The 25612-nt window shown below is 49.4% G+C and overlaps 1 protein-coding gene across 1 annotated transcript in view; it reads left to right on the top strand.

The window, feature by feature from the left end:
* Positions 1 to 599: 599 nt before the first annotated feature.
* Positions 600 to 25612, top strand: part of JCAD (junctional cadherin 5 associated) — a 53957-nt gene continuing 28944 nt past the window's right edge. Inside the window, exon 1 of the mRNA XM_084511122.1 lies at positions 600 to 763. The gene's annotated coding sequence lies outside the window, so the exon portion shown is untranslated. The remainder of the gene's footprint in view (positions 764 to 25612) is intronic.

Raw genomic sequence — 25612 nt, 5'->3', positions numbered from 1 at the left:
AGGCTATCAGGCTTGCAGCCCTCCTGGAGATGGCACTTCTTCAGCGTGCTAATACCTGTGTTCTCTCGTACAGCTACAGACATGATGGCCTTTTCAGATATTGCCTTTTTACCTTAAACAGCTTTATTTGTTTGTTTTTGTTGATGTTGTTTGAAAGACTATATTAAAATCCCCCAAAGTTGTACTATTCACAAACCATGAAAACCCATTTGTGCTGATGTCTGATGAAATCCACGCTAACAGGTGCTGGGAATACAGTTTTACGAGGCACAGCACCTTACAGAGGTCGGTCTGCACAGTTCATCTGCTGTCTCCCACTTGTCTCAGTATCTAGCATGAAATTCCACACATGCCTTTTATTTAGGAAAGAACACAAAAGAATGTTATCTTATTCCTCTGGAATTTTCCGCAGTTATTTAACATGTTAGTTTAGGCATAATTGGTGAGTGGGCTCTTGAAATTTATATCTTAGCAGCACTTATTTACATCAGGCTTAAAGTAGTCCGTTTCAGCCGAGGTAGATGTGAAGCATTAGATTGCAAACGTACCTAATCCATCTCTCCTCCCCCACGACCAGAAATCCTGTGGTTAAAATAACACAGCCTCTATTCAGAGCACAAACTTAGAGCTGCTAGCGGGAGCAGGCTCGGGATTTAGACAACTCTCCACAGATGAAGCTGTTGAAGGGTCTCTCCCGGGTTTGTTTCCCATCCTACTTCTGATCCATGCGAGGAAGGCAGGGGCTCTCCTGCGTGCGAGCAAGGTAAAGATTTTCTGCGTTCTGTGTGCATCTGCGTGTGTACGTAAAGGAGCCTGTAAATGTGCCTGTAAAAATGCAAATGTGGCTGTGCAAATGTTGCTGCTTACATAGCGAGAAGCGTTTGGGAAATGGCTTCACAATCTTTAACTGTTAATCTGCTCTGGAGGCTGCTCCCATACAGCAGAGCAAGGATGAAATGATAATCTGCCACGGCGGGGCTAGCAGCAGCAATTCCCCGCCGCACGGTAGAGAGGCTGAATGTGTGGGGAAGGCAGCAAATAACAGAAGCGGGCACCCCCGTGGTCCGGGCAGCCTGCAGCACAGCAGGCGTGGGGCTGACCCCAGGGTGCAGCCCCTTGAGGGGGGCTCCACGCAGGAGGCAGCGCGGTGCCGGAGGGGGCAGCGGGTCTGGGAGCAGGGGATGCGCTGAGGCTCCTGTGGCAGCAACAGCACGGGGCGCTCAGAAGTGTTGGGATGCTGCATGCCGGATAACTGGCTGCTTTTATTTGCTCTTACTGCTTTCCGAGTCCCAGGGGATGTAGGAAAGCATCGCCTTGAGCGAGGCAGGGTGCTTCCTCACAGCCCTTTGGGGTGCACCTCCTGCCTGCCACAGCTGCCCTCCCCTGGTCCCCGCTGTCCCAAAGCCCTGGCAGCCTGGCAGCATGCACCCAACTCCTCTGCTGCTCCGGAGGGAGGAGGAGGAGGAGGATGCTCTGCATGCCAGGTCCCTCGCAGCGCTGAGCTGCCGTGCTGTGGGGAAGCTCCCTCCTGGCAGAGGTAACCTCGTCCCTCCAGCCACCACTTTGTCCTGGAGGGGGAAATGTTGTTTTATCATCTGGGTGCCTGGCGTGGGGAGGGGGAAGCGAGGCTGCAAGGAAGACAAACGCAGAGTTCTTCACGACAGCACATTGTGTACAGCACGCCGTGGCGGGGAGGCAGCTCGGAGGAGAGGGAATATGCACAGAACAAAGAGATGTGGTCAGGCAACAAGTGTAAAATTTCCATATAGAAAGTCAAGCTGATGTCATTGCAACTTCCCAGAGCGGTGCCAAGAATCCTGAGCTCCGTATCAAGATTCAGTGAAAATCCCCCGCATACTCACAATTTGTTCATGTGGAAAAATGAACTTTCATGGAAAATATGCATGGGAATCTGCCAGAGGAGTGTGTTGCTTTATTTCTTTTATTAATTCTGAGTACGTTAGTTCGGAAAGCAGTCCCGTTTTAGCATCAGCTGCCCCCATCCAAGAGTCAGAAGCTCTCATGCAACTGCTGGAGGTGAGGGAGGGAAGCATGGTTTTCTGTACGAGCAGTTGTCAGATGGGAAGAGCTGTTCGAGTAGGAAGGGGAGTGGGAAGGCTCAGTGGGATGGCTGCACGAAAGCTTTTTTAACTAGTGACAAATCTGAATCGTGATAAGACACACCTGAATGGAACAGCGTCACCAGCTTGTATAAGGCTGGATGTGCCGGGGTGGGATTGCGTGTGACTCCTCTGATTAAGATTTCTCGTACTTGCCTCGCTATAGGACCGCGTTCACGGTCCCTTATAACTTTGCCAGACTCAAGGCATTTAGACTGAATTTTTCCAACTTGTTTGTCTGCCTCGGGCTAAGTTCTTTTCTGGAAAGTTTCAGCCAAAACTGTCCAGCTATTTCCAAGAATGAGCATAGGGGGAAAAGGCGTTGTTGTCCAACTGGAAAAAGCAGAAAGGAAGAAGCAGGAGGGGGGGGACCTGGTGATCTTTCTTTGGATAGTTCTTATCCCTCTGCGCTTTGGAGCAGAGATCTGAAATTTGGCAGGAGCTGAGCTTTCTGTCAGGACTGTGGGTTGTTGTAATTTATTTTTTTTTTTTTAACTTTGTAAATCTCTTCCAATTTGGCCTCGTGATAGACTTTGAAGGGAAAAAATAGCAACTTATTAAGGACATGCAAGTGCTCAGTAGTCAAAATCTGCTGAGATTTCTTCCCGCGTGAGCGAGCCCAGCCCAGTGTCCCAGCAGCTCCCGGCGCTGACCCCGATGCTCCCGGGCACCCGAGCTCCTGCTGCTGCTGCTGCCTGCCCACGGCTCTGCAGGGACAAGGGGCTGAAGCATCTCCCCAAACCTGGCAGGTACTAGACCTCATAAATGCTTGCGAAGCACCCAGAGCCTGTGGGAGGTGTGCCACTGTTGGGAAGATCAGTCCTCTGTCCACCCTGCCCCGTGGGGTAAAGCTGGGACCTCTAGCAAAACGCTGCGAGATCATCTAGTCCTAGGGAGTCCTAGTTCTGCAAACTTTTTCCTTCAGTCTTGAAGTTATCCTTGCGGCCTATTTCTGTGTGCAGTGCGTCTGCGGCGCTCTCAGACAGATGGCGAAATGTCATTTTGCCACTAGACGCGATTCCCACGGCGAAAGGCAGAGAGCGGCAGTCTGCTCAACCCCACTCCCGCTGGAGCTGCAGAAGTGGCGGCTCCTTTCGCTTCTTTTAGGGCTGTGAGCCACGGAGCATCCCGTACAGCCTCTGCTTTCACAAAGGCAGGCAGTGATGCTTCGTCAGCTCCTTGGAGCTCGCACAAGGACTCAGTTGGAGTTCAGGTGCAAACCCCAAACCTTCATTGTTTGCGACCTGCTCCAAACCCAGACCCTGCTCCTACCCCAGCTCTACTCACGGCTAGCAGCTGGCTTTGTCCCTTTGTGCTCTTCCTGCAGGTCTGGTTGAATTAAAGCAGGCTGTGGGACAGGACTAGCTCAACAGCCACAGCCCCACGCCTTGGGACACGCTCTTTGCTGGAAATTAAAGTTCATGAAATTCGTTCTGCAGCTCCTCAATGGACAAAGCGAGGCTTTTGTGTAATTCCCATTTCTCATATGTTTCCAAATAGTCATGAGTTACGAACTGTTCAGTCCCGGGAATTAATGCCGTTTTCCAAATGATCTTCTTTGATCTGCTCTGCAGACTCCCGGAGCCTGCAGGTTGCATGAGCTGGGTCCTCTGTCCGGAGCCACACCAGGTCTTGGGTTTCTGAAGGTGGTCGTGTCGCACCTTCGAGGTCCCCAAATCCCATGGCTGGAGACAGTCAGGCTCATCCCGGCCCCGTGCAAATCACACCCTACTCTGTATGGGTGCTCTGCCACGTCTTCAGGTGCAAGGATAAGGAAAGGATTTACCTTTTTCAAGAGAAACTTGCATAGGGTGAGGAAGACGAGCACTTCAGCTTCTTGCACTGGCAAAGACCACCAGGGTAACCCCTACCCAGATGTAAATTCAGGTCTCCCACCCCAAGTCAAGTGTCATTGATCCCCTAAGTCCTTCCCTATCATTTACAATGCCCTCGTGAATCCCATCGTCTAAGTCTAGTTATAAAACCATGACACACACAAGTTCCTAATAACTCCAAGCTCTCTGAGGGCGTTTTTTAACTGCTTACAGCCTTTTATCACATTTTCACTTTTATTTAGATGCCTTGTCCCTCAGCGGTGAATTTCTCTGGTTTTCTCTTCTTTCCTGCTCCCGCTGGTTGTTTGTTTGTGCCCTTGGCGTTTTCCACCTGCAGGGCAGGAGGCGCCTGCTTGTAGCAAACCTCTGACAGAAGTGCCCAGTTTTGACTGGTGCTGAGCTCACCGCACGGGGTGACTCTAGCTCTGTAGCCCCTGATAAAATCTCCTTGGTGTTTCCATCCCTGAGCCCGACCAAATCGAGCAGCACTTGAAAGCGAACCCATGTTGCAATTTGCAGCCTCCACCACCAAGGCTGTGTTTGTGCCCAAAGGGCTCGCAGAAGGCAACGCGTCCCCTGCTGTGACTGCAAGGACCGGTACCCCTGCTGCGCCCAGCACCGAGCAGAAACGGGGTTGTCGATGACCTATGGTGGAGAAATAGAACCCAAAGCAATTGCTTTCCTCGCCGCCGCCTTTGTTCGTGTCGCCTTGCTTTTGGCCTCTTTCACGTATGTAATCAAACATCGCTGCTCTCCACATGCTACAGCTCGCTGTGTTTAAATTCAGAGGAATCTCCCTTAAATATTTACTTAAACTATAACATCCCTTGAGCTCTTTATAAATTGTCGTACAAGACTGCCTTTTATAAAAGACCCCAGATTTTTTTTTTTTAATTTTAAAATTTCCTTGGTCTGCTTCCCCACCTCACAGCTGCACTGGGGGCAGCACCACCTCCTGCTCAGAAGGCCGGTGTCTGCTCCTTGGGGTTCACAGACCCATCCTCAAACCCTGCCAAGGGCTCCAGAGCCGCAGGGCAGGGTTTCAGCACACATATTGTTTCTGTCCCAGGAACACAACAGCCCCATAACTTCCAGGAATAGGCAGGAAAGCTGCTTTGAAAGCCTCTCTTCCTACCATTGCACAAGCACAGCAGCTGAGGCTGAAAGTGCCGGCATCTACAGCCGGCTGATTTTTTGTATAAAACCTGCAGTTCTGGGCATTTTCTGAGCAGCAGACCTTCAAGACACATAAAACATTCTGTGCTATTCAGCTGGAGGCCTCAGATCTGAGACGGACCCACCACTCGCCACACAAAGATTTTGGTATTGCACGTAAAAAAAAGAGGCTTCACTTTGCTTCTGTGTAATTTTAGCTAAGGGTGCGAGTTCAGCAAATCATTACGTTATTTTCATGCTATCTGTTAAAAAGTTTGCCTGGAATAATCAGTATCTAAGTGGTGGGGAACTGCAGTCCTCCTTCTGTGTTTCCAATTCCACAGTATTCCAGCACCTCGATGATTCATGCGCTGGCAAAATCTCCCCAGCCAGTGTGCGTTTGGGTAGGAATTGGATTACTCACCCACATAAGCAAGTGCAAAGGAGGTAATTCGTTATGCTGTTCCTCGGCAATAATCGAGCCTCGGCTTCCCATTCTGGGCTCTATGTGGGTTTAACCGGGGGAGCTGTGCAGGGGAGAAGCACCACAGCCTCTCTGAATCATTTTTATTCTCATCCCGGTTCCTTATCGCTAATTACATCAAGGCACATTTCCATGGAGACCGAGAGCAGTGCCATCAGCCCGCAGTCCCTCCGGTCCCCCTGGCACCTCCACTTGCTTTTCTAAGTGCAGTGCTCCTCCAGCAGGGCCCTGGGGAGGAAGAGGCAGGTCGCATTTTGATCGAGATCCCCCTTGTACTGAGCCTAAATTTCAACAGGCTAAATAAAAAGACACGTCCCATTAGAGAGGGAGTGCTGTTGGTGAAGCTGGGGGATCAATTAGGCTTTCCCGGTGGCTGGGGATGATTGCAGGAACAGATTTGAAGATCAGGATGGCACTGAGTGTTACTTTCCTCCCATGGTGAAGGCAGCACGTGGAAAGTCTGCCTCAGACATCCTTTGCCTTTTTTTCAGTCTGAACTGGAAAGCCCTCCTTGTACTTTCCTCCCCACCACACGAGGCCATCTCCAGCAGCATGGACGTAGCATTGTGCTTTAATAAATTCAAATCAATACTTCATTACTCTGCTGTGTTAAGATGAAGCACATTTTTCCCCAGGTGGGTAGGAAGGGCTTTTATCCAGCCCTTGCTTACATCCACCCAGTCACCTCATGTTGGCGTCAGGGTCAATTCCCTCCTTTAATTTCCTCCCAAATTTATTCACAGCATCTGGCATGGACCTTTGACTGTCAATGTGCCTGAAAGAGTATTTCCAGAATAAAGTCCTTACATCTTTTTTAAAAATTTCTTGCCTGTAATAGTCGATCTGAGCAGCCACATGATAGCACGAAAGGGCTTTTTCTTCCTCTCCTTCCAGTGGTAGCTCTCCACGGCTCCTGCACTGCACATCGCTGCCCTGCTTTCCATTTCATGGGACCTCCTGGCAGTCATACCCTTGTCTTTGTACACAGCCAGGTCAGGAAGTCAAGTTACAGAAAATCTGAGGCAATTGCGTGGCCCTAAAATACTGCCTCAGAAATGTACAGGTCACGTAATGCCGGAAACAAGGCATGATGGTGGTTCAGAGCTGAAATGACTCGTTTATGGCTTGAACTGAACCCAAACCTCTAATAAGGGTTACGGAGATCACAGGCACCGGGGGCAGAGGCAGGAGTGGAGCTGGGCTCCGTGACCACCCTGCTGGGCACCTCTGCGGGGTCCCTGGCTCTTGCATGGCCAAGGGCTGCACAAATTAACCTTGTTTCAGTTCGGCCGTGCTCGTGTGGCTTTCTGAGCGCTGAAAGCAGCGTGAGCCCCGATGATTAACTGTTGTTATTTATGAGGCATGATGCTGCCCAGTCCCGGGGCTGAACTTTCCAAGCCGAGGCCCAGTGTATACAATCGGTCCTGCCGCTCTCCAAACAGTGCCCAGCCTCAGTCCCGGCGCTGTAAACTGTTTACACAGAGCTGCAGGCCTCATAACTTACTGAATAACTCTCTTGTCAGTCAGATAAGTAAATATTTCATGAGACTGTGAAGATCAGCACCAGCCCCAACTGCCCAGAGCAGCTCCAGATGGACCCAGTTTAACAGGGGACCAGCACTGCCTTTTTTTTGACGTCCCTGCTCCAAATCGGGTTGAGCAGGGATCTGAGAACCAGCCCCCGAGGGAGGCGGATGCAGTTTTAAGGACGCTCCACTTTCTGTGAAGCCAACAAGAGGAGGAAACCGTGGCAAGTGCTTACAAAGAAACCATCCTCCTGGATTTGTCAATCAGCATTTGGGGGAGCCGGAGGGCACCCCTACTTCTCCACCTCCTCCTCGCTTACCCAGGCAGATGAGGTGGAGGCCAGCAGGCTTCTGCAGCAGGAGGGACGGGCAGTCCCCTCCTCAGGCCACGTTTAGAGACCAAATTAGCTGTTTTCTCACACGGGTTGGTGGCAATGGATGGTGGCAGGGCCTCTATGAAGCCACCTCATGGGTAGTCCCATGGGCGTGAGGAAGGGAAACGTGTGAGGACTGCTGGTGCTGTGTTGTGGGGTGGCTGAGGGGGATGGTCCTCCACCAAAACCCACCAAAGGCCATGCACAAAGTTCATTAAGAGTTGAAAACTTCAGAACTCATTGATTTGAGGTTAACCTGATGCTGAGCCATCGGCCAAGCTGCATCTTTGGTGTTTACTCCTTAGATTTATGACCGGGACCTACTTCCGTCCAATTCCTTTAGAAAGATTTTGATCCTTTCTCTCTGGAGATGTCTCAGGATATCTCTTCCATACCTCCTGATTATGCTGGTGCCGAGGGGAAGTTTCCCTAAAAGCATGTTTCCGTGCCTGGTGTGTATTACTTATTTAGTGTCGGAGGCCTGTGTGAGGCTGCCCGTGTTTACAAGAAGGCAGGGCTTCATCCCAGGACTGAACCAAACGCTGCCAAGACAGCACAGTGCGGGCATAAATAAAAGACAGCTTGCAGAGACTGGCAGCGGCTCTCACCCCCTGAAATGCCTGCTCAGGTTTGTGCACCACCACACTGCCTCTCCAGCCTCGACATCCTCAGTGGTGGCTGGTATGGGAAAACAAAGGAAGTACGAGTAATTCCTTACAGGTGGGTAGATGCAGAGGGGAAGAGGATGCAGAAGCAACATCGAGCTGGTGGTGCACACCCCTGCGTGAAATGCAGTCGGCCCAGGGGATATGTTCATGTCCTGCAAGCGTGGAGAGGTTTCGCCTGCTGTAGTAAAAGTTTTCTAATTCCTAGAAGTGAGAAATGAAGGCACCAAGTGAAACGCATTCAGGGAATCTGCCAGAAATAAAGGTGTTATTTTTTAAAAGAGAGCTAGAAATGCTCCAGCTCTGGATCCAGCTCCAGGTCTAGCTTCCAGCAGTGGATACAAACCCAGAATTTGGAAATTACCTGAGTGTCACCAGCATGGAGTAATGTGTATGTGTGCTGTGTAATGTGTATGTGGGGAAAGAAAGGAAAGGAAAGGAAAGGAAAGGAAAGGAAAGGAAAGGAAAGGAAAGGAAAGGAAAGGAAAGGAAAGGAAAGGAAAGGAAAGGAAAGGAAAGGAAAGGAAAGGAAAGGAAAGGAAAGGAAAGGAAAGGAAAGGAAAGGAAAGGAAAGGAAAGGAAAGGAAAGGAAAGGCTGATGATCTCTTCCATCAGTCACTGCCTGCTCATGGGCATATACCCTGCTGATCTCTAAGTAGCTGTAGTGTCATTATCTGTGCTACCTGAGGCTTTTTATTATTATTGTTATTATTTTTTGTAAGCTAAAGGTGCTTTGTAGCTGTCTCTGTGTTCCTCTTGACGAGCCTCTAAGATGGGACCTTAAAGAATGCAAATGGGGGTAGATTTGCCCTTAACTAAGTGCTTTTCTTTTCTTATCTTCGCTGGAACATGTCACTGTTTTTTCATCCATTAGTGATTTTTTTTTTCTCTTAACATCGTCTCTGATTTCTGTGTCATGAGGGGGAGTATTGTCAGATCTCATTCGCATGATGGGAGAGGCAGAAAATCCGTCCCATATATCATGTGCCCTTGGCTCCCAACACCACAAAGGATTTCTTCAAGCCCTGCTCATTATCTCCTTTCATACTTTAAAAGAGAAGCTAAAATGCTGGTGACAAATGGCCTCGTTTATCACATTTAATTGACTGACTGTTCTTTTGAGCCTCTGAAATACACACTTTGGGCCAAAGCACTGGAAAAAGAACATGCCATTTATCCTGGTCTGCTGCCAGGTCACATTAAAAAATGTTCAGGAGGTGTTTGCTAGACCAGTACATCGAGCGTGCTTGCTCCAGCAGCGTGTCTCCAGCTGTATGCTGTGCTGTTCTCTGGAAAGGAGGCTGAGCAACTGCTCCAAAAGTACCTTTTTTATCCTTTTCTAATAGCTCTAACAATTTTACTAGAGATCTGTGGATGCGCAGCACAAGGTCTGAGCCCTCTGCAGAGGGTAGTGGAAACTGAAGTGGAAACCCGGACACTTGGGAGGTGGCCAGCCATAACCTGTGGGGTTGCTTGTGTTTTTGATGGCAACAGGAATGAGTTGCAGGCACCCGAAGGGAGGCCACTTGCTCCTATCCCGTGCTTCCAGCCCCTTGTGAGCTTCGCGGTGCCACAGCAGAGCCCCTCAGACAATGTCTATACGGGTATAGGTGGGCAGGTAGGCTGAAGAAGGTGGTGTGGATTGGAGAAGAGAGGGCTGAATGGTGAAATGACATATTATAACATATTTCTTGTAAGAGAGTGAGCAAAAGGAAAGCAAATAAACCGTTCTCTGTCGGTGCTGTAGGTAGGAGCCATGTGCTAAAATTTCAGTGGGTGTGTGTGCTTCGTCTGGCCAGGAGGGAGGTAAGAAAGGTCTAATACAGATTTAAGATGGGTTTAAGAAATGTTCAGATTTAAGAAATGAACACTAAGAACAGAAAAACTCTGAGACTCTTCATCTCAGGAGGCTGTGGAGGTTCTGTCAGAGGCTTTCAGGGGCACGTTCTCCACATACCTGCAGGCCGTGGCCTAGGCACAGGGTGCAGGGATGGGCTGAGGGCAGCCTTGGGACCTTCTGCGTGACACTTCCAGAGTACTGACCCCAGCACGAGACTCCTCTGATAAAGCTCTTGCAGAGAACATGACTCTGGTTCTGAACCCCCCCCCCCAAAAAAAGGTTTTTTTTCTCTCTCACACTCACCAGGTTTCTAACCACTGGGGGACTCGGCATCGTATCCAAAGTAAGAGATTGACACAAATCCCGCTGTCCCAATTAGCAGCCCGCCTAATCCCCGTGATGTCAGAAGGGCTTTGCATGGCAGGATTTGGCCCACCGCCCTCCTGCAGGAACCACAGGAGAGCTTTGGGCTTTATTCCCCCTCCTGGTAGGAGACAGCAAAACGCAACCAGGGACTGTTCCTACTATTTAAGGGAAAAGGTTCCTATACAAAATCCTGTGGTTTTGAAGTGATCCTTTTATAGGCATAAAGAGATTTTTCCACATCCCTCTGTTTGATTTCTTTTTTCCCTCTGCCCTGGCTCCTCACGCAGATATTTACAGGACACCACACGCAGGAATCGTTCCTGCTCTTGGTGCCGGAGCTCAAATATCCCACCAGCTCACCACAAAAAGCCACAGGGCCGCAAGCTGCCGAGCAAACTGAAGTCGCTTTAGCCATAGGGCAGCGCGAGTGAGAGCTGAGTTTGGTCCCGTACCCATCCCGAGGGATTTGGGGCTGGAAATGCCTCAGCACGGAGCTGAACGCGCTGTGTGCTCTGCAGCGGGCTCCCCCTAATCGCAGCTCTCCCTAATGAATTGTTTACGCTCGTGTTTCTCAACAACAGAGCGTGTTAATGGAATTTGTAATTTCCTTGATTTGGAATGAGATTAACTATATGTTAGCCTCGAGTTAATAGCAGGGGCTTTCAGGGTGTTTATCCTAAACAGTAATTGGATGCAGTGTGCAACGTGTGCCTGCAGCAGAGAGACCTCAACAGCCACCCCGCCTTGCCCAGGGGTGTGCCCCGCTCCCAGAAGTGGGAAATGTGGCATCTGTACTTGTTCAGGCCCAGGGAGGGTGACACCAGGCTTCCTGTGCCCCAGGCTGCGAGCACTGATAGGGATCGGGGAGCAATATGGGGTGCTGGGGACTGTGAACCCATGTGTGAAGGCTTGGGGGGTTCAGGTGGGATGCATCCATCCAGCTGCTGCTGAGCCGCTTGGCCCAGCCAAAATGATGGGATGAGAGGACAAAAAGCAAACCTCAGGGACTCACAAACCAGCCCACGGACACCTGAGAGCTCCTCGAGCCCCTCTGCAGGCACCGGCATCCTTGGGGTTGTCCAGGCACAGGTGCTGAGCTGGGGATCTGGAACCAGCCTTGCACAGCTCGGTGCTTTATAAGGACCAACACCATCTTTAATGTATTACTGCAGACTATACAGTCACACACAGGGCTGGAGGTAGCTTTTCTGCACAAAACTCACAAAACAAGGGATTTACAGGGTCCCGGTAGCCGCTTGGTGCCAGATGTCCATTAGCTCATCACATACAAATGCCGTGCAAGGCTGCCGGCACCAACACTTCCCTGCTGCCGAGACACGGCTGGTACCACCAGCTTGTGCTGGCACCAGTAACCTGCCCCAGCATCTCCCCCGCCGGCACTGGGAGAAGTGGAGAGGACACAGAGAGAAACACCGCCAGGGTCCGTTCCCACAGCGGCTTCAATTTATCTCATTTTACCTCAGATTTGATCCGGGTGGGACGGATTCCTTCACAAGCTGTGTCCTGCTTGACAGCTTACACACTTCTAAAGAACGCAACTACAGGAGTGAGAATAGGAGCAACGACAAAGCCAAGAGCACTCCCAAAATGTGACAGAAAAACTTCACCTGCTACCTGGCTCCCCCTTGGCAGATGAGGGATGTTGCTCATTCCTGCTTTGAGGTGGTACATCTCCAGCCTCAGAAGAATGACTCCTGGTTTACTCATACCCTGAATGAGTGGCAAGTGCTGGATTTGGGATCATTGGCACAGCTCTCAGCTCTCCAGGCTTCGAGCCCCCTCAGCTCGTTGTTGAATCATCAGTCCAAGTCAGCGTTTAAGTGTGCACAAAGCCCCCGTGGAAAATTGTGTGATCCAGATACGCCTGCGGCTCCTCCAGCATGAATGACTAAAGCCAGGCTAAGGATACACTGACAGAACGGGGATGGAGAGCTCAGTGATGCCCGCCTACAGGGGGACAAACTCGTAGCGCTCTCCCAGATGGTGGGTGGCCCATTGTGCACCCTGTTCCTCAATGAGAGCATTAAACTCATACTCGCGAACCTAATTTGAGAAAGCATTGTCTAGACTGAACAATGGCAGTATTGTAGCCCCCTCGTTTGCACATGCTGAGGCTCGGCCCCCTGATCCTCTCCAGCACACAGCAGTCTCTTCGATGCCCTGCGATCTGATGTGAAAAAAAATGCCGGAGGCGTAAAGTTAGCGTGGAAGTCCGTGGCCCGCTGGTGGCTCTGCTTTCCCCCGCGCAGAACACGAGGCCAGCAGATGATTTATTTTTATTGGCACTGCGGTCAGATAAGCTGCCCTTGTGATGAGTGAGGGGAGCACGGGTCGGCCTGAGCTGTCAGTCAGACGGCAGAAAGGCTGCAAAATGCAAGTGGGTGATTATCTGCTCCTTGAGCATCCACTGCTGGCGAGTGCCAGGGTCCCGTGCCTGCTGCTTCTCCCATTACCCTCAGAAACAGTGCTTCTGGTCAAGGAGGGCACTATTTGCCCTTGGACCACTCTCGATTTTTGTAAACACTGTGGCATGTCAGGGGACATTACGGCTATGTCATGACTGAAGCAAGAACATCTGGCTTAAAATTAAGAACTAAATATCGGGGATGAACATCAGGTGTGCTTCCCCTCCTGCCTTCCCCGCGCAGTGGGGACAGCCTGCAATTTGCCATCTGCAACCACCTCAGAAGGGTTTCTGGACCTCTCTGTAACAAATAATTTTCCTCTGGTTGTTGTTCCCTTAGTTTTTACAAACCAGACTTGTTGCAACCACCCGGGCTTTGGAATTAAGCAAACAAACTTCTGATGGATATTCTCACTCCTTCTGTGTTGCAGCCAATTTATCCCACGCTTTCCTTGAAAAAGACCTTGATTATCATGTAAATTACATTTTTACCCTCTTCTTCTGAGATCTCAAGTGGGAAATGATTTTTTTTGGGGGGATTGAAGGTTGCTAGAGAACTCCAGCAAGTAAAAAGATCATGAATACAAATGGACGGCTTGGGAGGAATATCAAAGGATATTAACAGCACTGCAGAAATGCTCCAGAGCCTTAGAGCTCGGTGCTGTGGGTCTGTGTGCCTTCACAGCTTGGCTTGCACTGCTCGGATGGTAGCATCGTGATTTGTACCACTTTCTGATGAAAAGGAAATGAGGCAGCTGCCCCACAGCTTCCAGGCCAGCAGCCAGGACCCCAAAGAAGAGCAGGCTGCAGCTCCACGTGGACATGGACATGCCCTGGGCGTGCTTCAAGCCGAGCAGGGCTACTTGGACTTTTGGGACTTAAAGATGTTCCTCCTAAAATAACAGATCTTGTCATGACTTTTTCAAAGTCACTTGTTGCAGAAAAACTCTGCTTTTCAGCAAGTATTTTCCAAATGATTTAAAAAATGGCACCTGAAGTTTACGTTTCTAATTTCTGAAGAGCAAAATATCCTGAGAAATTCGATTTTTTTCCATCCCATCACATCTCAAAAAAATATCACAGAAGGTTCTTTCTATTTTTTGTTTGTTTGTTTGTTTGTTTGTTTTCTTTTTTCCTTTTTCTGTCCCTCTGCAGCTGCCTGGGTGCCTCCTGCCAGCGCAGATGGGGACACTGGGTACGACCCCAGGCCTGGCACTGCGTCCAGCAGCTATTCCAGTGCTCCTTCTCCTCCCTTTTTCAGCTAGGGCTTAGCAAGGGTTTAAGTTTCCTTTTTGCCAGCAGCTGCACACACTCGGTACTTGCTGCTATTGGCACTGAAGCTCAGACTTTGGAGGGTAATGTGCTTTCCCTGATGAAATCTGGTTGGGAGCGGTAAAGATCTGAGGGCTCCCTCAGCCAGAAAATTGGATCCGGCTTACCTGAATGTCAGGTCATCTGGGCTGGAGTTAATGAATAGCTCGGGATGAAGGTGGACAAACAGTGAGGGAGCTGCTCTGTGCACATAGGAGCCTCGTTTGCTGCAGGGTCTGGCCCTTCACGCCGTCCTGTGGCTCCTCCTGGGAGGGGGCGAGCAGTGGCTGGTGCTGAGGACCCCGGCTCAGAGCATGTCCCAAACCTGTGGGGTCTTCATGGCCTCGAGATGTCTCCTCTATCAGGAACTGGGTGAAATAGGCTGGCAGAGCCACACATTGGCACAGGCAGGTGAACAGACAGAACGGGTCAGGCTTTGGTGGTGGAAAATGCAGCTAGAAACCCTACACACATAGCCAGAGTCCTTGGGTTTTGTCCCTATAGAAATGCCTGGAGAGGTGGAAAAAGGTGGATTCTGCAAGGAAACCTTGGTGCATGGTAGCTCCAAATATGCCAAACTGCTCCAAGAGAGAATCCCCGCTGTCCCAAGAGAGAAGTACCCTGTCCCCAGCAGCATCTCACAAGATCAATTTTCTCCGGGCCATGGGTAGGGTGCTGCCCATTTCAGGGTTTGCACAAACAAACACCAATCCCAGAGTTTCTCTCCAGTGCCTTGGGTTGTTTCTGCAAAACTGCTCAGTCACTGTTGTGTCCATGCATGTGTCCAAGATATCTTGGTTTGGAAAAGGGGTCAGGGACAAGGACAAAAAACGCAGAAAACGCACCAAAAATGTGATTCGTGGTTGCCATGGCTGTAATCCTGCCTGGCAACACTGCACTGCCACATCTGAATGAAAAAAGAATGGGTGAAGTGCATGGGTCTGCCACTGTGCCCTCCACCCCTCTCTTTTTGGGTGCAGGTAGCCACTGAATCACAGCACCACAAAACAGGCGAGGTGGGAAGGGACTTGCAGAGGTCGTCTTGGGACTCCAGTCACCAGCCATCGCCTTGTTTGTCCATCTTCTTCCTGACCAAGATGAGATTGTTCCCTCCAGCTGACAGAGGCTGAAAAATACGGCTTAGATCTGATTTTCTACCACCGCAGTTAGATTTTCTGTACTGTACAGGGGAAACAATGAAAGGTGAAATCCCTGTAGGGAAGGATTTGCGAAATTCTGCAGGAAATTGGTATTACAGATAATTGTTTCCTGCTGAGGGGATCTAACAGAACTTTGCAGAAAAGCTGCCCTTTTCAGCAATATCCACTGCAGTGTACCCAGGCACCAAAGTCTGTCTCTAGCACAAATGTGCTTCACTGCACATTTTCCTGCTGCACCTGAAATCTAATATTGGTTAATTCCACCGGGATTTCCTTCATGAGAGACAACACAGTGTAAATGATAAACCTGTGAAATTGCAGATGAGGTGAAATGTTGGGTACTTTGGCCTCTGGAGCACCAAGACTTTGATTCTTAATGGCAGCTATTGAGCCTTGCCTTTTGAAGATGTGCAGGGAAAATTTATTGACTATCAGCAAAATTTTCTCTCCTAAGTAGGCTTGTACCATTAGAAGGCACTAGTTTTGTTCCACTAAGGATACAAAAAAAAAAAAACACTTATAAGCAGCATCATTCTTGTGTCTGGTTCCCAGTATTTTTAGAACAGGTCCTCTTTTTTTGGTCCCTGTTGAAGGTACTTTGTTAAAATAAGCCAGCATTATCAGAATAACACATACAGCAGTTGATGTGATCCTGGGTTTTGCCATTATATGTAGTTATGGATACGTGTCCAGGTGTAAGCCAAGACACCTTTGGTAAGCTACTCTGAGCTTCAGTCATGCTAACAGCGGATGGGGGAATGAGCCTTCAGACAATCTTTCCTCCTCATGCTCCTGCTAAACTTACCAAAGTAGGCAGATGGCCCTTTCTGGATCAGAAACTCCCGTCCATCGATCATAGCCCTCTTATTCAGCTGCCAACAGCTTTAGGCTTGAAGCAAACAGAGACTTTGAACTAGATAAAAGAAAACTTCTGCTTGCAATTATTACATTCAGAACAAAACCAAGAGCGCTGAGACTGTTTTATTAATAAGTGTGCTTTGCTGTTCCCAACCTTTGCAAAATCCGTGTATCTGGCTCTCCAAGAATATTACTACTTGGACCTAGTTCATATGGATTGCAAAGGATAAAGACATTCCTGAAAGCTCACTTGCCAGCTCTGCTGCTCTGCCAGCAGCAGTAACTTGAGAAGGAATGATGGTCCCTTTGAAATACGGACTGCAGTGTGACTGGAGAACGGGGCCCAGCTAGATACACGTGCACGGACAGACCTACAGACAACCCGTTTTCCTCATCTTCACCCTTCTGCTGCTGTGCCGCACTCCTGCTGAGGGCACTGGAGACAGAGAAGACAGCAACTCTGATCTTTGAAACCCTTTCAGAAACATGCCACCACATTGGGCTGCCCTGGCAGTAGCAAGAGGAGCAAGGTGAAGAAGACTGGAGCAGAAGCTCAGATCTCAAGCTTTCTTTTTATGTCTCAGTCATAGCTTTATGAAGAATTGAAGCATTTTTGCAGGACTCAAGCGTGCTGGCAGTATCCGGTTTAACGCGATAAACCTTGCTTGCCATCCCAAATTTACGAGCTATCAGATCAGCTCATCTGCTAGGTTGTTACAGCCCCTCCCTTACCTCATCAGGAGTCAACGTGTTATATCGATTATGCCTTTTACAGTCCAACGTGGGTTTAAGTAAACTGCGTTAACTGAAGGGCTTAATGAGAAAACCAGCTTCTGCGTGTCGAGCCCTACCTGAGACACAGATCTGAAACGTGCGAGCGTCTGCTACACAGACCCTAACTGCTTTATCAGATGAGAGGAGAAACCTGGCAAAGCTTAACGATCTCACAGCAAAAGACATGAACAAGGCTGAGAGGTTTCTGTCAGATCACCCAAACAGATACTCGGGCTGCGGGACGGCGTGCTGCCATCCCCGCTAATGAGTTCGCAGCACAAGCAGCTCGGCTCTCCATTTCTCCAAAGAGTTTCCTGAGAGGTAATTGACTTTTTCAGGAGCAGAATGAATACACCGTAGCAGAATAGCAGCTACGGTCTCTCGTGCTCCCTGTCAGTCACTGGAGTTCAATAACCAAATTTCTGTTGCTATTTTGAGCCCTGTCTTGAGGAAAGAGGCACGTGGACAGACATACTTGGCAACGTAGTAGAAGAGTTTGTTAATGGGGGATTTTTATATCTTGTTAGGAGTGACTTTATGCTGTTCTTGTATAGCTTTATTGATGGGTTGTGGTACAAGTGGCTTTGAGCCTGGCATCCCATGACCTCCACGCAGCCTCCACGCACACTGGACTGCAGAGTCCACCTGGCTCCAACTTCTCCTTCCAAGCCCTCAGTAAAGAGGGCAACATCAGAAGGACTTCTATTTGGATCCTGCACAGGGAGTTGGAGGTTGGTTTGGACACCTACAGGGATGAGCAGCACCAGCCAAGGTTTGAGCAAAAGCAGCTTGGACTCAGAGCCCACAGGGCATCAGAGAGCCCCTGAAGGTGGCCACCTTCCCCTGGAGAGGCAGGTTGTGGTGGCCAAGCCCTGCTAAGACAGCAGCACCTACAGCCACCCCCTTGCAGAAGTCCAGGTTTTTAAAGGAGTTCTGGGAAGGGGCGTACAAAAGGGAGAACCTAAGTCCTTAGGCAGCTGCGAATTGCTGCCTTGGATTTAGGCACCTAAGTGCTTTTTTGGACCTCATCCCAAACACTTCATTGAGTGAGCGCTGCATTAGCTTTAACAACAGCCTGGTCAGGGGATAAGCAGCAGCACAAATGCTCCGAGCTGCTCTTCTAACGTATCCTAGGTTGCGAACAAACGATCGGTGCAGAACCAGCTGCCCTGAGTTATGGTGCCATTGCCCCAAGCCGTTTCCTTCATCGCTTCTACAAGGAAACTCCCCTCAGCAGCGCTTTCCTCGCTGCCTTTGCTGCCACACCATCAGCCCGGAGCGCTCCAGAAAGCTCCCGCTGACTTTGTGCTGAAATTGGTGAGCAGGTAGAGGACAGCAGTGTAAAGCAGCATTGTTTCTGTAGTGATTGTGTGCCTCCTTCCTTAAATATAGAGACGTCACTTGGAAGGAGCTGAGCTATGCCCTGAGCTTTGGGACTCGCTCTTACACCTCCCTCCCGAGGCCTGTCAAATGCTTACAGGGTTTGTGGTGCTGCTCATGACCACAGAGCTCACATTAAGCAGAAAGAGAACAGAAAATCTTCTGGTAAAGAGGGGAAATAGATGGCAAAGCTTACCTTCTGTCACTCGGGACGCGTGTACGCTGACTTTGGAGGACACACAGTCACAGGTGCACGCTGCCTGCGGGGCACAACAAAAGGCAGAGCTGAAGTAAGACGACTCATTTCCATTTCAATTTTCTCCTTGTAGTGGATGCGATTCAGCTTTGCCCGATGTTGTCTGCCCGACTATAGCTGCATGTGCCTGGGAGTGCTTAGTCTCCTTTCAGACAGCTCATTCAGAGGCCGACTGGCTGCTTTTCTCCCAGAGCCCGCTGCGGACAAACAAGGCTCTCAAAACCAGCCTGAACTAAGGGTCTCCTTCTAGATCCAGGTCTTTGCAATACTTGGGAGGTGAAGCGAGGTCTTGTGAGGTCCCTGCTGTCTGGGAAGGGGACATGGGACCCACCAGAGTGGGGACTTGTCTGTGGGGATGACCGGGTTGGGACAGGCTGGCAGTGTGATTGAAGGGTGTGTGGTGTAACTGGTCCCAGTCTTTGCACGGCCTGCCTCCTGATGCGAGGCTGTGTGACACTTCTGTGCTGCCCTGCGGCCTGCCAAAATACAGGGGGTGAAGCTTCAGCCCGTGGAAGACAGGATGTGACAAATTAAGGCTTCCGTGGTGGTTGTTTCTGATCAGCAATAGAGAAAATACAGCGTAAGTATAGGTGTAATCTCCACTGATGAGTCTAAAAGCCCTCTGGTGACTCAGACAGGCTGCATAAGTTGTACAGGAGGCAGCCTCAAGCCAAGACAACCTAGTAAAATGCACACGGATGCCTTTTGATTAATCTGAATGAGGCTTTGCCCAATTAATGTTTTTTTATTATTTTGGTGCCTGGCTCCATTTTCCCTCTGGTGCTGTACAGACAGAGAGTTCGGCTCAACAAGAAAAGCATTTAGCATGAGAGCTTGGACTTCCTCACCTTCCAAACAAAACTTATTTGTAATATCAGTATCAGCTTCCACAAGACTGCGTAAGAAATTAATAGACTTCAAAGACTTCCATGCTACAATACATCCCCTACACACCTGCAACCCTTTATGGTGCAGGCGTATGTTCTGCTGCTGGTGCTGTGATGCTTTTGCACGGTTGTTGTAATTTAGCAGGTTATCAAGCCAAATTGTGTTTCCATAATGTTGCTCAGAAAGTTCTGGGCATGAATACTTTCCTTGAAGAAGTGTCTCCTCTCCAGTCCAATGCAAGTGGACACCAGTTAGGAAACGGGGATGAGAGCAGTATTTGAGTAAGTGCGAACACTCCTGCAAAACAATACGAGAGTGAGTAAGAGTTAGCTGCAGGAACAAACTACACAAGCACAAGGCAAGTTTATCACTGTGGGTCTACAGACCCCACTCACATCTAAACCTGTACCCCGGTGGGAGTGAGGGGGAAGGAAAGCAGCTTGTTGAGCATGCCTCTGTGCCACGGGGATGCTTTATGCAGCTATGTTTTTCTATTTCGGACCCGCACTTGACGCAGAGGTGGGCCCGTGCTGCCCCCACAGATAACAGCACTCTCCTGAGGTGATTTCACAGCTTCAAGGCAGGCGCTTGGAAAAGATTTTTCTATTAAGAATGGATTTGAGCCCTAATCCCTTCACCCCCCGGCACATCAGAGTGACAGGTCTCTGCTCCCTGATAACAAACCCCCGCTGTGCCCCTGCCTGCTCCCCTCACAGAGAGCTGCGTGGGGCGGCTGCGCTGCCCTGGCCGCCCTCCAGAGCCCGGGGATCTGTGTAATCTCCCGTGTCAAGATGTGTTTGGATACAGAAAGCCGCACCATCCTGGAGTATATCAGCTAGATAACCACAGTGGCCTGCCCCAAGGAGACAGATTCCTTGTGCTCCATGTCCAAAATCCATCCCTCTGCGGCCTTTCTGCTGGGCCTTCAACTGGGCCTTCAACCCCGAGCGAACCCCGTGCCTTCAAGGGGCTGTTCTCTGGGAGATAAACATAGCTCTTCTGGCTCAAAAATTACAAGCCATTCTCAAATATATATATATTTTTCTCTTTAACAGACTGTAATTTCAGCTTTTTGGGTGAGGCTTTTTGTGGGAACGGCCTGGCACGAAGGGGTCTTGCAAACTCTTGCTGAACTCTGTGAGTCGTCCCCTTACAGGCAGCCCGGCGTCATGCTCCCGCCCCTGCCACCATGCCAAGCTTCTTCTACAGCAAAATAAAATAAAATAAAATAAAATAAAATAAAATAAAATAAAATAAAATAAAATAAAATAAAATAAAATAAAATAAAATAGCCCAGTTTTCTGCCCTTGGTATCTCATAAAACGAGCTCGTGTAGCTCCGTGGCAGGGAGGCAGTATTTCAGAAAGGGCAGTGCTGCCCTTTGAAAATGTAATGCTGCCACAGCTGAAGGCTGGAGTTGGTGAGCTGAAGTTAAATAGCTATTATTTAAATCCTTATGGAACTAATAGGAAAGATGCCGCAGAACATTTACAGCAAGAGCCATTTTATTGTGTGCTGTGGTTTGGTATTAAAATGCACTATTTCCGTGATGTTCCCCAGTGTGAACCTGTGGTCCTTGGGGAAGGGCTTACGGCAGAGCGCAGCCCCTCCAGACTCTGCTTCTTGATATTTACTGCTGCAACCATGGGTTCTTTTGTTGCCTGTATGTGTTTTTCATTTGCTCCTTACGAACCCCAGGGCTTCGGTTGTATCTTCAAGCAGTGACTGCCACAGCCTAACTACATGCAGCAGAAATACGTCCAAATCCCTACATCAGTACAGGATTTGCCATCTTCCAGCTAACTGTTTATATGTGTATGTTCAGGAAAGGGAGGAGACATTCCCAAACTACCTGTCCTGTTTCTATGTTATTTTGCATGTTTTTATCACCCCACCTCGTGTGCGTCCCTTCCATCAGGTGCCCCACTACTTCAGCCTCCGCTCTCCCAGATAAAGAGCTGCTCAGCACACACACGCTGTGTCCTTGTGAGTTAAATTATTTATGCTGCTAAGAACAATTTTGCAGCTGTTCTGAAGATGAATTGCTTTTTTTTTTTTTTTTTTTTTTTTTTTTTTCAAGGTAGCTTTGTAATTAGCTTCATGAAAAGGCAAAGGATCTTCAGCTGATGCCTGTGGGCAACCTGAATTTGCTCTCAGCCTTCCCCATGAAGCCAATAGGTCACCATCTGACCTCCCCACAGTGAATCTGGTGTCACAGTTGGACAGTGCTGTGGTGAAAAACTCCGTGAGAGGACAGGGTGCACCCAACTGCTTGCCCAGACCAGCACTGGATATCAGGCATAACCCTGGGGGCTGCTGAGTGTGGCTGGGAGCAGCCAAGCACCCCAAGTAACAGTGAAGTGGGCATTCACACCATCAAGATCTTGTGGTAAAATATGAGATCCAACCAGAGCCCGTTCTTCTTTTACTTTATTTGAAGCATGCTTTCATCAGAATATTCCACGGTGATGTCAGTGGGATCACAGCCCTTGCTAACCTCTGCGTTTTGACTAGAGAAATACAGCTAAAACCTGTCCCATGCTTGCAAAAAGACCACTTCTCTGTTGTATACCTCTCAAATGTCTGTTCTCAGCCGTGACCTCGTCTGCAAGACTTCACTCCCTAATGAGCGACACGTGGATCATTACCAGAAACGATGATGTGGCCATCAAAGCCCTTGTGGGCATCAGCAGAGATGCAATAGTGTCTGTAGTGTACTGTTTGTATACCCTTGTACTTAAGGCATCAAATCCCTATTACTTATATTGAACTAAGGCAAGGATCAGCCTTCGGTAGGGCAGTGGGCATCCAAATTTTAAACTAGGAAAAGTAGGCCGGATCCAGCACCAATATTCTTTGCTATCACACAACTATTCCCCTTCTATCCACCCCTGCTTTCTCCAGCCTCTTCTCCATCCCCAACACCTTCCCAGGAGGCCTGCTAGAGCTCCCAGCCTTTCTTGAGAGCTTTTCAGCTGAACGACTGTACAAATACTTTAGTCAGAAGGCTCTTCTGAAAAATTAGGCCTAGCAGTTGTGTTCCCCGTCTGGGTGATGGGAGCAATTCCTGTCAGAACTTCCCACCTCTCCGGGGTGTTGTGATGAGAAGCTCATTCATATTTCCCGAGCACCCCAAGCCAAGTCCTTGAATGAAAGAGCTGCAAGGATTGTTTTAACAATATTTAGCACTTCAAAAGTTTTAGAAACACTACCTAATTTTCCCAAATGTAAAACAGCTAAAATTTGAAGGGTAATTTGCGTGCCACGCCTCAACCTCTTCAGCAGCCTTCTCAACGTTCAGGTGTCTTCACACACAGTGTGTATGTACGGTTCTTCTGGGTTAATTACTTTTTTATTTTTATTTTTTTATCCATGTTTTCTAACCTCCAACATACATTTGGGTGTCATACAGATGCTCACTTAGTCCTTATATCTAAAGGAAACTACATGCCAGCAGTGCACTGACCCACTGCTCTGGGACACTTAGGAAGTGGTGAAGTAGTTAAGGAATTGAATCCCCAAATATCAGCTCAAAATACAGCTAAAGAAGTACGGAGGACAAACAAAAACATTCTCCTCTCCATGGCAATGCTTAGTGTTTCCCTTGATGGAGCTATAAAATATCTGAAGCTCCTCTGTTCCAAACTGAAGAGGTGCCAATTCTATAAACAGGTGATTACTGGCGGGAGGAGTAATGTGACATTACTTGTGTTTTCTTGCAAAAGTGTAATATCTGTTTTGTTTATGAATAGCATCTGTTCTAAGAAAGTTTCGTATATCATGGCTGTAACGTGCCCTATAGGACGGACAAGAGGAAAAAAATAAGCAGGGTTTTAATAGCACATCTGTGGCTAGTTAGTTATGGTAAACTTCAGGTATGTGGTGATTTCAGCGTGTGTTCCTAAATACATCCCCAGCAACTGGACCTAAGACAAATGCTGTTACTGCGTTTCGGGGAATAATTAATGTACCTAGTCACTTAAAACCACACCAAAATCTTATGGAATCTGGTTGACCTCGAGGTAAAATCACTGACACAAGATCATTTAAAGATACAAGGCTGAAAGCTTGCAACAAGCTAGGTAGGGATGGCAGGACAGCCCTGGCCCTGAGCAGCAGTGCTGATGATGGGACACAAAGCACAGAGGAGTCCTGGCGAGGGAGGCGTTCAGGCCAGGGCGAATTATAAAGGCATAAAGCAGCAATAACTTGCACCGAGCAGACCAGAATTTCCCATTCACTCATCACACAGCCACGGCCAGCAGCAGCGCTGGGGCTGAGGAGCTGGCCGGTGTGCAGCGTGCACCGTGTTTTTCCTTTTCCCCTCCCTGCACATGAATCCATCTGTATTTCCCCCATCTGGCCTGCCTCTCCCGCGTTTGTACATTCCTGTTTTCCATGATTTTCACCCACCTCAAGAGCCCTCAGTGGCCGAGCCCTGTGCCAGAGGCTTCAGGGCTCTTTTCTCTTCTGCAGCCCCCAATTGTACATGTGTGTTTCTCTCACAGGCACATTTAGTTCTTACAGCTGTTTTAGGTTGGGAGTGCCAAACAGAAGAAGGTCCGACTGTGGTCCCCTTCTCCAGAAAGAGCCAGGATAGGAACATCTCCACAGGACCATGGGCTTTGCAGGGGAGCAGTGCTCCACCAGCCATGCACATTTACTGCCATCACACACAAAAAAAGCAGAATTGCTTTCCTCCCTCCTCTGCTTTTCCTCATCTTTGCCTTTCTCCAAGCATCCTTACCATTCTCCACCTGAGTGAGACCATGACCCCACCGATCTGGGCACTGAGCTGGGGAAAAACCAGAAGCTCCATCTGCCCCAAGAGTCTCCTCGCTAGCAGGCTGAGGGCAAGATGCAGGAGGGGCAAAAAAGTCCCCAAAAGCCACATTTCCGTGGAGGGGCAGAGCCCAGCACAGCACTCGGAGCTCCCCAGCTCGAGACACGAGACACAGTCCCGTGTCTTCATGCCACACACCAATCCTCTGCTCAGCCCCCCTTACGTGGGATTTGGGGCTGCAGCTGTTCACAGTCGCTAATTGTGAATCCAGCCTGAGAGAATGCCCAGATCATCTTGAAAACGATGCGATTTGCTTTCTGGTGTCAGGCCGCAGGGCTACGTCCAGGTCGTGTTTTCAGGCTTTTCTCTGTAACAGGAGAGCCAGAAGCACAGGTGGCTGTTCTCTTTGTTTTAGGAGGAAAGCTGTTTCTCATTTCAAGGCCTTTTGACTTTAAGGCAACCTCCGGAGAGTGCAGGACTCCTAATGAGTTTGCAGAAGTGCCTTCCTTCAAGGGCTGCACCTCCCTTTGCAGCCCACCACGTACCCTCAGAAGAGGAACAACAAAAATACCCCCAAACACAGAGATGCAAACAGCACCTGGCTTTGGGGTGTGCTGCGTTGTGTGCTTTTACCGTGCTCTCTGCAGGCAGTGAACTCCCGAGGGCAAGGACATGACCCTTCCCTTCACGTTGACATTGTTCAGAACATGACACAGGCTTCCTCCTCCAGAGGGGCCGCTCCAGCTGGTGCCCCCCACCAGCTCCCAGTGCTACAGCACTTGCACTGTGTCCTAACCCCCAACAGGGAGGTTTGGGCTCGGGAAGGAGGGATGTCAGCAGGACTGTCTCTTACAGCCAAGCAAACAGCCCCGAGCTGCAGCCATGCAGATGAGGAAATCATCCTGAATTTTTATTTATTTTTTCATACAAGACAGTAGAGACAGGTATTAAAAAAACACCTCCCAATTTGCCTGTCAGCGTCAAGATATTTAAATAATAAATAACCTTAACTAGTGCCAGCAAGGCCTCTTTGACAGAAACCTGTGCTACCATCACGCCCACATGAAGCTGTGCTCTGACAAAACCCAGTCTTTCTGCTCATTTACTGCCAGCCACAAGGCTTTGCTGTGGGCAAAATACAGGGCTACCTGACCAGCAAAGCTGCGGGAGCTGCACAGGTGCCCCGCAGGGCTGGGGGGTGAGGTGGTGCTGCACGGGGTCCTTCTGCAGGTCCCCCTGCCACCAGCGGTGCTGCCCTTGGGGATGCTTCGTGTGCCAGTGGCTGCAGGCACAGAGCCTCGCTGCTGGAAGGTGAAAGGAGACGTCTGGAGAAAAGCAGGACAATGATGATTACATCGAAAGCAGGGCACCAGGAACCTGCACCTGGTTCTGGGCTCTCCTGCCCAGCTCCT

The sequence above is a fragment of the Aythya ferina genome (assembly GCF_964211825.1).
Source record: "Aythya ferina genome assembly, chromosome: 2".
In the NCBI taxonomy this organism is placed as follows: domain Eukaryota; kingdom Metazoa; phylum Chordata; class Aves; order Anseriformes; family Anatidae; genus Aythya; species Aythya ferina.
The sequence above is the reverse complement of the archived record's forward strand: the minus strand, read 5'-3'. Positions and strand labels throughout refer to the sequence as shown.